The following is a 15,393-nucleotide window of genomic DNA, read 5'->3' on the forward strand; positions in this document are numbered from 1 at the left end:
TTATTAGTATAAGATGTCTAACATGTCTAACTTATAATTAACATAAATATATTTAGTAGTATATTTAAAAAATACAGACCATTGTATCTTTAAAAATGACAAACCAACATCTAATGGCTGAGTTTTGAATATATGACAACTTGATATAAATGTCAAATTTTAATGTAAACTTCTGCATGACCCTTTTATGGCCTTATATAAAAGAAATTATCTTAATTTACCATTTTTTAAATCATAGAAGAAAATTTAAAAAGTTATCTTAATTTTCCAGCCTTAAAGCATAGAATAAAATTATTTCTTAATGTTTATATGCTTAATACATAATAGTTTTATTTGTTTGTAGAGAATTCAATCAAAAGAATACTGACTCTAGTTTTTAGTTTTTAAAGACGGTAACCAATTAGTGTTTTCCACAAGTCTTGTATTAGAAGATATATCGGCTCAACTCCAGACTATTGTACTCACATTGTGCATTTTGATCGTTTTCATATTACTCCAAGTTAATGCTAACAACTGCCACAAATCCAAATCACTTCACACAGCTTGTAATGATCATTGTGGGAATGCATCTATCCATAACAATGATACCCAACACGACCACACTTCTCAAAATATTACTCTAACATAGCTTGTATAATGATGGGTTATTCCTTGGGAATAAAAATATTTATAACCATGATGTCAAGCACAATTTTACTTGGTAAACTAAGGCTTAAAGTTACACTGCAAGCATTCTTCACCCAATCAAAATTTGAAGTGAGGTGTTAATGATCAATGCACAGTTTCATGCACTCAATCACACTTCAGTTGATCGCCTCTCAATTAACATTCATTGCAAACTAGACTCCCAATCATTTTAAATAAGTTGTTGTTAGTAATTGTTGCACTTATCCACAGCTCTTGTTTACAGTATCCATGAAATTCAATGTTCACTTTCTACAAATATTATATACGCGTGGATCTAGCCTCAATAATCCACAGCTCTAGTCTACTGTATTCCAAAATTTCAATGTTAAGTTTTTACAAATATGTGCAAGGCGAACTTCAATATTAAATGGAAGAATAATCTACTCACATTATGGGATAATTTAATTGCTCCAATAATAATTTTTATTTTCAACCTCTCCTAATAAAATTCAAACATATAATTTAACTAAAACTAAACTCATAGAAACAAATTAATCTCCATCTCATAAATCTTAAACCATATCTTATCTTATTGATATATGAAGATTTTCAGAATAAATCACATTGAAAATATTTGGTCGACGCGTTTCGAACCAGCAAGTGTGGTTCGTTCATCTTCAGGACAGGATGAAGAGATAGATCTCACAAGTAGGTTAAATAAGAAGAAAGGTCAACTTAAAGGTAGTCATTTTCATCTAACCATTAAGTTGACCTTTCTTCTTATTTAGCCTACTAGTGAGATATGTCTCTTCATCCTGTCCTGAAGATGAACCACATTGGCTGGTTCGAAACACATCGACCAAATATTTTCAATGTGATTTCTTTCGAAAATCTTCATATATTAACAAGTTATGGATCACAAAAGCTTGAATTCGAACATATCTTATCTATTATTCTAATACCACATAGTGCAACCCAAACTCATAAACCATTACACAAAATTGTATTTCATTATTATTTTCAAATTATTAATTAAGTGTAATAGGTTAAAAGGTTACGTATGATCCATCTCGGCCAACGATTTGAGTGCTAAGTCTACGAAGGCATACATACTCTACCCCCTCTAGTTTTGAATCTGTAACCTCTTAGGAGGAAACACATGCTCTTAACCATTAGACCCACTCAAGCTGTATATATATATATATATATATATATATATAATTTAGTTATAAAAATAGATTTTAATAAAAAACTTTATATTTGAAGAATTTAAAATAAAAACTAATAACTTTAATTTTAAATTAAAAAACACTAATTTATAAACTACTATATATATAATTTATAGAATAATTATTTATTAATAATAATTATTAAATTTGGAATTCAATAAATAAATTATTAATAATATATATATATATATATATATATATATATATATATATATAAACAATTCTATGAAATAATAGGAAACAAATGAATTATAATAATAAGGAATAGAGGAAAAAAATATAAAATAGAAATGTAAAAATAAATATAGTTTTTACTATACTAAAAAATAAAAATAAAAAATAAAAAAAAATTATTTAAATTTATTATAAATATAAATATTAAAGTTAGAATAAGAAAAAGGAAATTAAATGATTAGAAGAAAAGGAAAGAACTAAGAAAGGAGACAGAAAATAAGTGACAACACATAGGAGTAAAGAGATGGGATCCAACAACTGCTAATTTTCTACCCATTATCCTATTTAGTGTATTAGACTTTTTTTCAATTTCGCCTACCTAAATTTTGGCAATGGCCAAGAAGTCATTTATACAAATATAGTCTTTTATCTTCTCAACATGTTCTACCAAAGCTGGGGATTGAGTTCTACAATGTTTTATGTCAACAACCTTCTCTTCAATCCTTTGATTTATGGAGTGACCATTTTCTCACTATAACATTGGATTGACAGTTATGACACGTCAAACTAAAGACAATGAGATAATTCTTTTAGGTTTAAATAGATGTATGAGAATGATACATATAAACATATATCAACCAAATTTACTTATGTAATTTTGTTAATAAATTTATATATAATAAAAAACATGCATAATTTGTCATTACAAAAAATAACAATGCAATTAAATAGCAATGTAATTAAATAAATAAAACAAGAATGAAAGAAGATGAAGTCATTACATACTGGATGACGATCTGTGCAATGTTTCAAAACTAAAGGACAAACATTACAAGTAAGAGAGATATATGGATAAACAATGTTGACGAATTGCCATGACGAAGTCTCTTTTTACAATTTCCATAAAAATAATTTTATCTTTTTTCATCAGTACGAAAAAAGCTTGATTTATATTATATTAGAAAATGGATATAAATATACTATAATTCATATGAAGTTCCTCTTTGGGCAATAAAATTACAGATCCCTTGAGCTTTTAAAGTCTATTGTGACCGGGAAATAAGCAGTCCATAGTCCTTTTACATCATGAAAAACCAGATAGAAAAATAATTTAATACAAGATGCATTCCTGTAATTGGAAATTATGGATGACAATAGATTCATATTTCAACAGCTACTAGTCAGTAATATAGATATGCATCAATTCAGAACTGTATTGTTGTCTTGCATCAATATTGAGTTGAGGTGATGAAAAGCAGAGATAAAAACCACACAGTGTTGATGTTGCATGACTTGGTTGTAAAATTGTTACTCCCACATGAGAGTCTTGTAGCATTTGGAGGCAATTACAATGAGACTATTTCTATTAGTACAATGCACCCTAGTCAGAATAGATATATAGGTACTTAAAATTACACCATCTAATGAGGAAACTAGTAAAAGTCCCTCGTAGAGGACACTGTTTATGCTGAGTGGCTAGGCAAACAAGTTCAAAAAGAAAAATGGAGAAATAGGTAGTCATCCAATAATGTCACAAAAATTTAAACATAGTGGATCAACCTTAGAAGGACCTATCCGTATACCAGCTTCACACAATGTGCTGTCATATGAAGATTTTGGACATATTGAACTACACTATGCAGATTATAAGTCTATATAACAAAATTTACAAAAAGACTGTGAAAAAACATGCAGAGAGGAAATTTAACCTATATTTGGAAAATCACCCATATCAAAAGTGTTCTGCTCCAATGATATCTCTAGATACCATTTTCCAATGTGACCCTACAAACTATTTTTTAATATTATGTCTACTTCCTTGTTAAGGCTTCTTCCGATGTATTAGATTGTATATCTATATTGACATTGCCATCGAAGTTCGATTCTTTCCATCCATCCTTGAAGTCTGGGATTGTTGATGGATGCCCTCCCTAACACTTGATCAATTATAGTCGTCGAATCACCATATATGTGCAAAGTGGGGTTCCCAAGGAAGCTGTTGAACCATAGGAGAGCCCAAAGAGCCATTGCTTTAGCTTTTGTGTTTGGACCACCACCACAGTTCCAGTACATTATGTATGACAAATCGTCATTTATGGCAATCCAAAATCTGCAATCATAGGTGTTCCCTGTACGGCCCCATTAAAAAACCCCATAGCGTGTGTGAATTGAATATCATCCTTATTTAGGGTTTCCTTTAGAGCATATATGTTGTGAAGAAAAAAAAGAAAGATTGGAGGAAATTTTTTCAATTATCATAGAGAAATCCTCCCTACAGTTCTGGAAAATGCTTCTATTTCTACAATTCCAGATTGCCCAGAAGAGGAAGAGAGGAATAATTCACCAGGCAGACTTTTGTGAGCTCCACCATTTCAATGAATCTCTAATGCAAGAGTGTTGAATATATCGGAAGCCAAATAGGGAAGTAGTCTTTTTCCAAACCTGAGTGGTGAAATAGTAGTGTAGAAAGATGTGATCATTATCTTCTGAATAATTTTTGCGTAAGTATCATATACCAAGGCCATACCAATTCCTTTCTGGCAAGTTAGCCCATACAAGATTCTTGTTATGATAAACAAGCCATATGAAAAGTATAATTTTTATTGGAGCTTTAGTTTTCCAGAAATCATAAAGAGTATGATGCTCCCCTTTTCTGGTGACCATATTTGATAATGCATGATAAGTGTCCGGCACAATAATGTTATCAGAAATCATTTTTCCAGACCATATAATTCTGTCCTGAGTCCCTGATCGGAAAATTCCAAGCTGCTTCATTATTGAGGTGGTCTAAAACCATTCCCCTTCCAAGTGGCCTGTTAACCCAACTCGAGGGCACTTTTCCATATGGGGAGCGTACCCTGCCAACTTTTTATGACTTGACCCCAAAAAAAGAAACCATTCACGTTCAAGGGCTGAATGATAATGTCAGAAATGGCGAAGTTCGATTCAGCACCCAATATTGGGTCAATGCCAATAAGAATACTATTTCCAGACTGGAATTTCCATGCTAGATGTTGAATGAAAAAATTCTCGATTTTTAGGAAACTTAACTAGATTGCTAAACCTTGTTTTATACCGATTGTTCCTAATTGGTACCAAAAAATGAAGTCTTTATTCTTTAAATACTTATGATGGATAATCTTGCTCCATGTGCCTACTCCAAATAAGCCCCTCCAGAGAGATTTGATAAGCAATGCCTCACCAAAACGACAAAGGTCAAAAATTCCCCAACCACCCATGTCTTTTGGAAGAGTAATATTTGATAGTTTGGTCAGATGTAATTTTCTTTTACTGTGGTTGCCCGCCCAAATGAAATTTTCCATAAGTCAGTTTATGTCAGTAATGATGGAGGTAGGAATATGAAAAATATGTGCCAAATAAACACCCAGTTGAGATAGAACAACGTGAGTAAGGATGGGCCTACCCCCTAAGGATAGGCATCTAAATTCCCACCCAGAGATCCTATTATAGGATCTTTCAGTAAGCCTTTTCTAGTCATAGATTCTACAGCAGGAGGGTTTAAGTCGGTAACCAAGATATTTCAATCCATTTTGTATAGGTCTAGCGTCGATTCCAAATAAGTCTTTAATGTATGCAATAGTTACCATATCAGATTGACTATGATAAAGAACAGATTTATTGGAATTCATGTATAGTCCTGAAGCATTTGCAAATCTACTAAAAATATGAAAAAGATAATACCAGGAAAAAAGGAAAAGTATACCCATTATAAGGATGTCATCAACAAAGAGGTTATGAGAAATACTGATTTTGGCCCCCAACTTCAGTGGTTTGAATTGGTCCTCCAGGACCACCTTTTTTATATGCAAACTCAGACAATCCATGCCCAGAATGAATAATAAAGGAGATAACGAACATCCCTGATGAAGACCTCTGCCAGCTCGAAAGAATCTTGTTGGGAATCCATTGATAATGATAGCATAGTTTACATTGTCCACATAGGCCATAATTCCAGTTAATACACCTAGGTTGTAAGCCAATCTTGCTAAAAATTAGTCTAAGAAAACCCTAATCCAAACAGTCATATGCTTTACGAAGATCAACCTGAAGAATAGGCGCATCCATGTTTTTTGCGCGGATGTAGTGCATGCTTTCCTGTGCATTTGCCACAACATCGTGGATGATTCTGCCCGGAAGAAATCCATGTTGTTCATGGGATATGAAGTGAGAGAGAGTCTTGTTCAACCGCCCTGCAATAGTCTTCGATATGATTTTATAGATGACATTGCATAGTGAAATGGGCTTGAAGTCCATGAAACCTTCCACTGATTTGTTTTTTGGGATGAGAGCGATGTATGTGGAAGTAATCTTATGATGAATGAAGATAATATTCCTGGATTCTTCAATAATACCCACTAGGTCCATATTGATAATTTCGAAGAAGTGAGAAAAAAATTCGATAGTCCACCCATCAGGACTGGGACTTTTGTCTCTCTTAAAAGACTTGAGGACTCCCAGTAGCTCATATTTAGAAACTTCCTTAAAAAAATCCTCATTTTTCTCCAAATCAAACATGATAGGGTATGGATCAATTCCCCAAATCATATCTTCCACAGAAGAATTTTCATTGCTTCCATAAGCATTTTGAAAAAAAATCACAACAACATCACTTATTTCTTCTTGTGTCTGGAATATGCATCTAGCTGAGTTTGTGATTTCCCATATGGAATTTATATATTAGTGGTAGTTAGCATATCTGAGGAAAAATTTTGTGTTTCGATCACCTTCTTTTAACCAGTGTGCCTTGCTATTTAGTCTCCATGTAGATTCTTCCATCATTAGAATTTGCTTCTTCCTGTGTTCCAGTGTTTGAATGTTTGATCAGATGTGATCAAGAAGGAAATGGGTGGACATGGAGGCCTGGAGTGAGTCCAGACATTTTTGGATTTTCACAAGCTCCTTTCTACTATCCCTAATTTTCTTTTTCTACCAGTACTTAACAGTTCCCCAGAGGGAGTCTAGTTTCTCCAGGATAGTGAGCATGGGAGAGGATCTTGTGACATTAATACTACCCCATGATTTGAGCACTGACTTATTAAAGTCAAGATCCTCCAAGACTGTTCTATTGAATTTGTAAGGGAAACCCAAGCAGATTTCCCTTTTCCTCCATTGTAGAGTGATGGGCCTATGATCTAATATAAATTTACTGATGGTGTTAACCCGGACATCCCCCAACCAGTCCATCAATTGCTCATGGATCAGGAAATGATCCAATCTCTTAGCAACATAGGCAGATCCAGAGTGTCCATTGTCCACAAAGTTGTTCATGATGATGGCATTCTGAATTTTCCCAGCTAGAAGATCGACTTTCCTGAAGCATCCCAAAACTTCATCAAGACTGATAGCACAGTTTAAGCCTCATGCTATAATGAGCGTCTCTAGGTCCATCAAACCTAACGATATGAACGGTCCTATAAGTTCCCTCTATCTCTGTATGGGGCATATATGTTAAGATATGTACATGACCCGACATGCCAGAATGCTACCTTCCAGCAGTATACTAGTGAAACATTCAAAGGCCTTAATGTTGATCCAGCTTGGGTCCCATAAGGCAACCAAACCACCTGAAAGGCCCATGGCAGTAGTTGCAGACATATACCAGTTCGGAAACATTTTCTGAAAATATTGAATAGTGTCAAGAACATTATGCATTGTTTCTTGAATAAGGATAATGAAAGGTTTTAAAGATAATAGTAGGTTTTTGAGGGCTAAATATTTTGGGGTAGTCCCCAAACCCTAAATATTAAGGGAGATTATGCACATCATGGAAGGTCTTTCTCAGGCATCCACTCTCTAAGGGCCCGTGAGGGGGAGATGTCAACAATGGGTATATCGATGAGAAACCTATCCAAGGGGGAGGAAAAAGGATTTTTATTGGATTGTCCCCAAAAGTGGCGACTGCCATGGTTTAGTTTCCTGCGCACTGTAATGTTTCCTACCGAGGTCGGGCTAATATGGGGAGATGAGCTGCCTGCAAGTTTGTGGATAGTGAGGGTACAGAGATCAAGGGTCTTCCTTTGTAGGAGGAAGTCTAAGTCACTCCTGACCGAATTTGTAGGTGAAGCTGTGGGAGAATTTGGAGGAGTAATACTGAGGCATGGGCCTTTATCTTTTGATTGTCGGTGAGGTGGAGCCAGAGGAGCAACGTATGCAACTTGTGAGGTGGAAAAAATGTCTGGATATGGATGCGGAGCTGTAAAAGGAATTGGTATGCCCTGGCTAGTTGCAGGCTCGGGAGGTGGATGACACATAAATGCTGGTGGGCTATCAAAACAAGGGAAGTCTGATTTGGCCGAATTATTCGATGATGATGGAATGGTAATGGGCAAAGAAACAATTGATCCAAAAGCATGGTGAAGGTGGGAATTCTGGTGTGAGTGCATACCTGATTGATGAGGAGGATGCTTATGTGGCATGTTCTTTTTAACTTTTAGACTCTGATGGCCCATATCCGAGAGAGGCCCCATGGCGAAATTATGGCATCTTTTGCAATGGAAGCGTCTGCCTGAACGGAAAGGGCATTGATCACACATGTGTCTAGATCTATGGTAGAAAGAGCATCTGAAGGGAACCCCCTAATAGTCCAATCTTTGCTAAAGGAAGGTGTCACCCCAATGAAGTTCGATGTGATCAGGGAATCCCCCTCTATAATCCTTTTCAATGAGGATCCAGGCTACCCTTTTGTCCTGTGCTCCCAGATAGCGAGGGTCCATGTAGATAAATTTTCCGATGGCGTCACCAATGTCAGCAAGTTCCTATTTGGTCCATAATTCCAGAGGGAGTCCTAGTAATTTTACCCATACCAGCTTGTTGGAGGGTGTATTACGAAGGGGATTGTACCTGATGTACCACTTATGGAGGGCAAGGAAACTTTTTCCATGAATCCATGGGATGGCTATAATTTTCTCCAAGTCTTCCTGACTGAGAAAGTGAAAGTTGTACCATCCCTTCAGAAGCCTAACAACCGTAGGCATGTACCCTAACATTGATTTCCATTTCTTATCAATCCATTTACGTGTTTCAGAGTCTTCCATCTCTGAGAAATACCATCTACCAACTAAGGCACATTTTTGGAGACTTGTAATATGGTCCGCCAGGGTATCACTATCCAAAGCCAAAGCCGAAGGTGGAGGAGCGGTTTTAATGGAGCGATGTTTTGAACGTCGACGTCGAAATGTAAGTCCACCACCCACTTGATCAGGAGGCATCTGTGCGACATTTGGCACACTATCGTCACCTAAGATAGTGCGCCATGCATCAAGTGAGTTTGGACTGCTTTGGCCTACATGGATATCAGCACCAATCTGATGGCATTCAGCCTCCATAGTGGCATGAATGAGAGCAGAGGTGGCAGAAACGTCAAAAGGATAATCCACCATGAATTAATATTTAAGGGCATGTAATGGCGTATAAGTCAATGGATTCTCACAACTTTTTAAAGAATTTCAGATCTGACGTTAGGGAAACGGAGAAAGTCTGACATGGTTATCTGTACAACCCCTTGGGAACACCAAGTTCCAAAAAAAGAGGTAATCCAGGAGGGGGATAGGTACAAAGTTATATGGAACCTTATATCCGGATGCCACTGATTGACAATCCGAAATGGGAAATATTTATTAAAAAACTGACAAAAGGAATGATACTGATGTGGAAATAAATAGGTGTCTTGAGATGAGTGTGGATGACGCGTAGAATAAGTGTCATAAATGAGATGTGGTCGGAATCCCACCTCTAGTCTGAAACCAACGGATAATTGAGAGGGCCGAGAAGGAACAAGACCAACGAAGGTGACGAGCTATGGCGGGGTTCTATGACGATGAGGAAAATGACGAGGCTAACAGAAGTATGTTAGAGCCGAGAGGGAACGAAATCAATGTTAGTTCATTAAGACAAGGTTTAATGCAGCTAGAACAACAAAATTTAGCATCCGAAGTTCAAACACCAGCAATAGCAACAGTTACAAACAAACCACAAATTACAGAACCAAAACCCGCATTTACAAGGGCTAGATATAATTAAGAAGTTGGAAAGCTTGAGCCATGACGGGAAATGACAATCGAATTGATCAATAGAAAATATTATGCGAGAAAACCTGTTAAACTGTCTTTTAAATTTTGTAATCCCCACGCCATATGGAAATGGGGGGATAGATGTAAGCCCCTAAAACCAAAAACTTAACTATATGCACAGAGAAAACAGGGCTATTCCTAGACAATCCAGTAAAATTATGAAGACGATTAAATAGGATATTATACCCAGAATTTTTTGGAATTTCTGCTATTTCCAGAACAAAAAGGAACAAAGAACAATGCTTTGTTTTTGCACAGGGAAGCCAAAAAAAGAATTGTTTGCTAGAGAACAGAGTTTCTTACACCCACAAAACAAACTTTGTATTCATTAATAAAAGACTGCCTGTTACAGACTTCTTCCTCTCACAGAGGGATCTACACAAGAACACTTCAGATGCACAAAACAAATTGCTTTGTTTCTCCAGAAAAATACTCTATCTCTACTTTGAAATTTTACACTGCTATGTGTAAAAATTTCTTACATTTACTGCTGTAAAAAAAAAAAAATTCTTGTTTCATTTACTCGGTTGCATATTTCATTTCAACACAAAACAAACTTTCATTCACTGCTGTGAATTCCCTTTTGTTTTTACTCAACAAAAAAAAAACTTACATTTTCACTCACGCTACTGCGTGCTCCTTTGCATTTCAATCAACAACTCTTACATTCACACTGCTGTGTGTATTTTTGTTTCACTTCTTGCTTGGACGCTGCTGTGTTTTTTTTTTCACTTACATTACATATGCAAATAAACACAAAAACATTACATATACCACACCAAGAAAAAACTTACATCCGTTTACTTGTGCCCATACTCCCACGGATAAAAAAACATTAAAATTAAAAACATTTCACCTACAATTACGACCATAGTAAATATTCATTAATGCTTCACTGATACAAACGGCGGTCAAACCCAAAACTTCACGTCAATTTCATGGTGCTGCAGGCCTGTACGCAGCTTGGTTTCAATCGACGGTGGACAGCCAAGCTTTCAATCAAACGACTATCGCACGATCAAAACAAACGAACATTATGCTCCAATGAAAATTTGTTTCTAAAATCTGCTGTGGACATGCGTCAGATGATGATTTTCATCGTTGCCCCTCCAAAAATACCACCGCTTGCTAAAAAGCGGTGCGATGAACATACTGGTGGTTTTCAAAAAAGTATACAGTCGCTGTTTTAATTAAGCTGCAGTTGAAATTACATTTCAACACTTCCCTTTAATTTCAACTGCTGGATTATCAGTCATACCCAAACACTTCCTCAAAAATTAAAAGCTTTTCTGTCCCAATGGCTTGGTTAGAATGTCTGCAACCTACTCCTGAGTTCTGCAATGTTGTAAAACGATTTCTCCATTTCTTACCAATTCCCTGATGTAATGAAACTTTGTGTCAATGTGTTTCGTTCTCTCATGAAACACTGCATTCTTGGATAATGAAATAGCGAAGCTATTGTCACAAAGAATCACAGTTCCTTTTGTTTGCTCTTGGCATAAACTCCTTAACATCCTTCTCATCCAAACTGCTTGACATGCTGCTGCTGTAGCTGCCACATATTCTGCCTCTGTTGTAGACAACGCTACAATAGGCCGTTTTTTAGAAGCCCATGAACGACACCTGAACCCATGTGAAAAACATAACTGGATGTGCTTTTCCGATCATCTACACTTCCAGCCCAATCACTATTAGTGTATCCAATTAAATCTGAACATTCTGAAGCAGTGTACAAAATGCCAAACCTTTTAGTACCTTTAACATAGCTCAGAATCCTTTTTGTTGCCTACCAATGTGCTTCTTTTGGCCTCTCAATGAATCTAGAAATTAAACTAACAGCATACATTATATCCGGCCTAGTTGCAGTCAAATACATGAGGTTGCCAACTATGCTCTTATACAACCTAGGATCAAAATCCTTACTGTTGTCCTCTTTGCTGAGTTTTAATCCCATCACTATGGGAGCGATTGCCGCCTTGCTCTCTTGCATATTAAATCTTTTCAACACTTCATTAACATATTTCCCTTCTAAGATAAAAATCGCATTTCCATTTTGTTCTACTTCTATTCCTAAGAAGTATCTCAGCAAACCCATGTTAGTCATTTCAAATTCTTCTTTCATGACTGTTTTGAAATTTTCAATAAGATAATCATCATTACCTGTAAAAATAACATCATCAACATATAACACAACAATTAGTAATTTACCATCCTTTTCTTCAATGTAGAGGGTGGGTTCTCCCTCACATTTTTCAAATCCATTTTCCAGTAGATAGGCATCTATCCTACTATACCATGCTCTTGGTGCTTGCTTCAGCCCATAAAGAGCTTTCTTCAATCTGCACACTTTGTGCTCTTGGCCATTCTTTTCATAGCCTAGAGGTTGTTCAATGTAAACCTCTTCCATTAACACTCAATTTAGGAATGCTGACTTCATGTCCATTTGGTAAACTTTCCACTTGTTTTGTGCTGCTATGGACAGCACTGCTCTCACGGTTTCCATTCTGGCAACCGGTGCAAAAGTTTCCTCATAGTCTCTTCCATATTGCTGCTTATATCCTTTGACAACAAGTCTTGCCTTGTGTCTTTCTATTTTGCTTTCAGCATTACTCTTGGTCTTGTAGACCCATTTAACTCCAATGACCTCCTTTCCTTTTGGTAGTTCAACTAAATCCCATGTCTTGTTTCTTTCTATGGCATTGATTTCCTCATCCATAGCTTCTATTCATTTCTTATCCTTAATTGCCTCTTCGAAATGAATAGGGTCATCAACATGACAATATAAAACAAACAAAGAATTCATACCTTCATTTTCTGCCTCTTGCTCATAAATATCAATTAAATTTCTGAAATTCTTACCTCTTTCATTTGGTGTACAAGTGCTTGAAGAAGCACTTGAATTTCCTCCTTGTGATGTGCTTGGAGAAGCACTTTCATTTCTCCTCAAGGGTGTCCCTTGTTGTCCTTGTGTTGGTGCTGTTGTTTGGGGGTGTATTTCAACCATCTCCTCATCATTTTCATCATGTGACAAAGAGGTTTTAACATTCACTGTTTTCTCTATGCTTCCATCTCAAGCTTCCTCCTCAATGAACTGAACATCTCTACTCACAATGAGCTTCTTGGTGGATGGATTATACAACCTGTAAGCTTTGGATTCCTCACTGTATCCAATGAAAATACATTTCTCCCCTTTGCTGTCCAACTTTTTCCTTAACTGATCTGGAATGTGTGCATAAGCCACACATCCAAAAACTTTCAAGTGGGTAACTCCTTGCTTTCTCCCACTCCATGCTTCTTCCGGCACTCTGTTCATGACTGCTTTTGTAGGGCATCTATTCAAAATGTATGTTGCATAGTGTACAGCTTCAGCCCAATAATCGTTTGGCAAATGCTTTGCCTTTAACATACTCCTCGCCATATCCATGATTGTCCTGTTATTCCTTTCAGCAACTCCATTTTGCTGCAGGGTGTACCTAGCTGTAAACTGATTATGAATTCCATTTTCTCTACAAAAACGTAGAAATTCCTTGGAGATATACTGACCTCCTCTATCAATTCTCAGAAATTCGATATGCAGTCCGCTTTGGTTTTCTACAAGTGCTTTGAAATTGCAAAATCTTTCAAAGACTTCACTTTTGTTTTTCAAGAAATAAACCCAAGTTTTTCTTGTAAAATCATTAATGAATGTTAATATGTAGTGGATGCCTGCAAGTGATGGAGTTTGCATCGGTCCACATAAACCTGAGTGGACAATCTCTAAGGGTATTTTTGCCCTTATGCTTTTCCCAGATGGAAAACTTTCTCTGTGTTGTTTCCCTAAGATGCAACCTTCACAAATGTTGCCTGGTTTCTCTATCAATGGTAATCCTCTTACCATTCTTTTTCTACTCAACAAATTAAGACCTCCAAAGTTGAGATGTCCAAATCTCAAGTGCTACAACCAATTTTCATCCTTTGGTTCGCTTTGATAAGCCTCTTGTGTCACTGCTGCTATTAGTTCTTTATTTTTCAAATCTGCTTCATTCTGAGAGGGAACATCCTGTTCCTTGTCATCTTCACTTCAGCAATACATTGTATGATGGGTGCTCTATCCATGATGGTGCATACATCATTCACAAAGAAACATTGTACCCCTTTTGCACAAGCTGTCCAATACTTAAGAGATGACATTCATTCCAGGAACATAATAAACATCTGCTATGGTTTTCTTTTCACGTTTCTTTGTTAAGACATTTACTTCTCTTTTTCCCATAACAGAAACTTTATTATCAGTTCCTAGTGTGACTTGTGACTTCACATTCTGATCTGACATGGAAAACAGGGCTATGTTTCTTGTCATATGGTTGCTGCAACCGGAGTCTAGAAACCATACATCTTCACTATTTTCTTCAGCCATATTACATGCTAAAAACAAATTATTTTGGCTGATATTTTCTTTAGTGAAATTTGCACTCGTTCTATTGTTCATATCATGTTGTTTCTTCCTACGTTCATTTGCATAATGCCCATATTTTTTACAGTAGTAACATTGGACATTGGATTTTTCATACCTTTGCCCTTGAGCATGATGTTTTCCACTTTGTTCGCTGCTGCCTTGGCCTTGGTTCTGATTTGGATTGCTGCCTCTTCCTTGAGTATTTGTTGAACTGTTTCTTCGACCTCTGTTTTGGCTTTTGCCTCTTCCTTTCTTGTTTCCTGTGCCTTGACCTCTTTCTCTTCCAAAGGACATCTGGGTCTTGAAGGCATGCTCTAGAGATGAGTTTTCATTTCTACTCAATCTCTTCTCATGTGTTATCAGTGATGCATGTAATTCATCAACTATGAAGTTTGTGATATCCTTTTCCACTTTTATGGTGGTGACAATCACATCGAACTTTGAGGGTAGGATCCTCAATAGTTTCTCCACAATCCTTCTTTCTTCAAGAATCTCTCCATGAGACCTTATTTGTGTGACCAGACCAATTACATGTGTGAAAAATGAGTCAATATTGTCTGACTCCTTCATGCATAGATTTTCAAAATCTCTCTTCAGCGACTGTAGTTTTGTTGTCTTCACTTTCTCCATGCCTTGATAGGTTGTCTTGAGAGTTTGCCATGCTTCTTTGGATGTCTTGGCTACTGCTATCCTTGGAAACACACTCTCATGCACTGCTTGATACAAAAATAAGAGGGCTTTAGAATCCTTCTTCTTATAGCTCTTCAACAGATCTTTCTCTGCCTGTGTCAAATTATTAAACTCATCTTCATCTGCTGGCTCTTCAAATCCATCCTCA

Source organism: Pinus tabuliformis, chromosome 2_1 (genome assembly GCF_031772625.1).
Source record: "Pinus tabuliformis cultivar Carrire ecotype Pingquan chromosome 2_1, CPIR1, whole genome shotgun sequence".
Lineage (NCBI taxonomy): Eukaryota > Viridiplantae > Streptophyta > Pinopsida > Pinales > Pinaceae > Pinus > Pinus tabuliformis.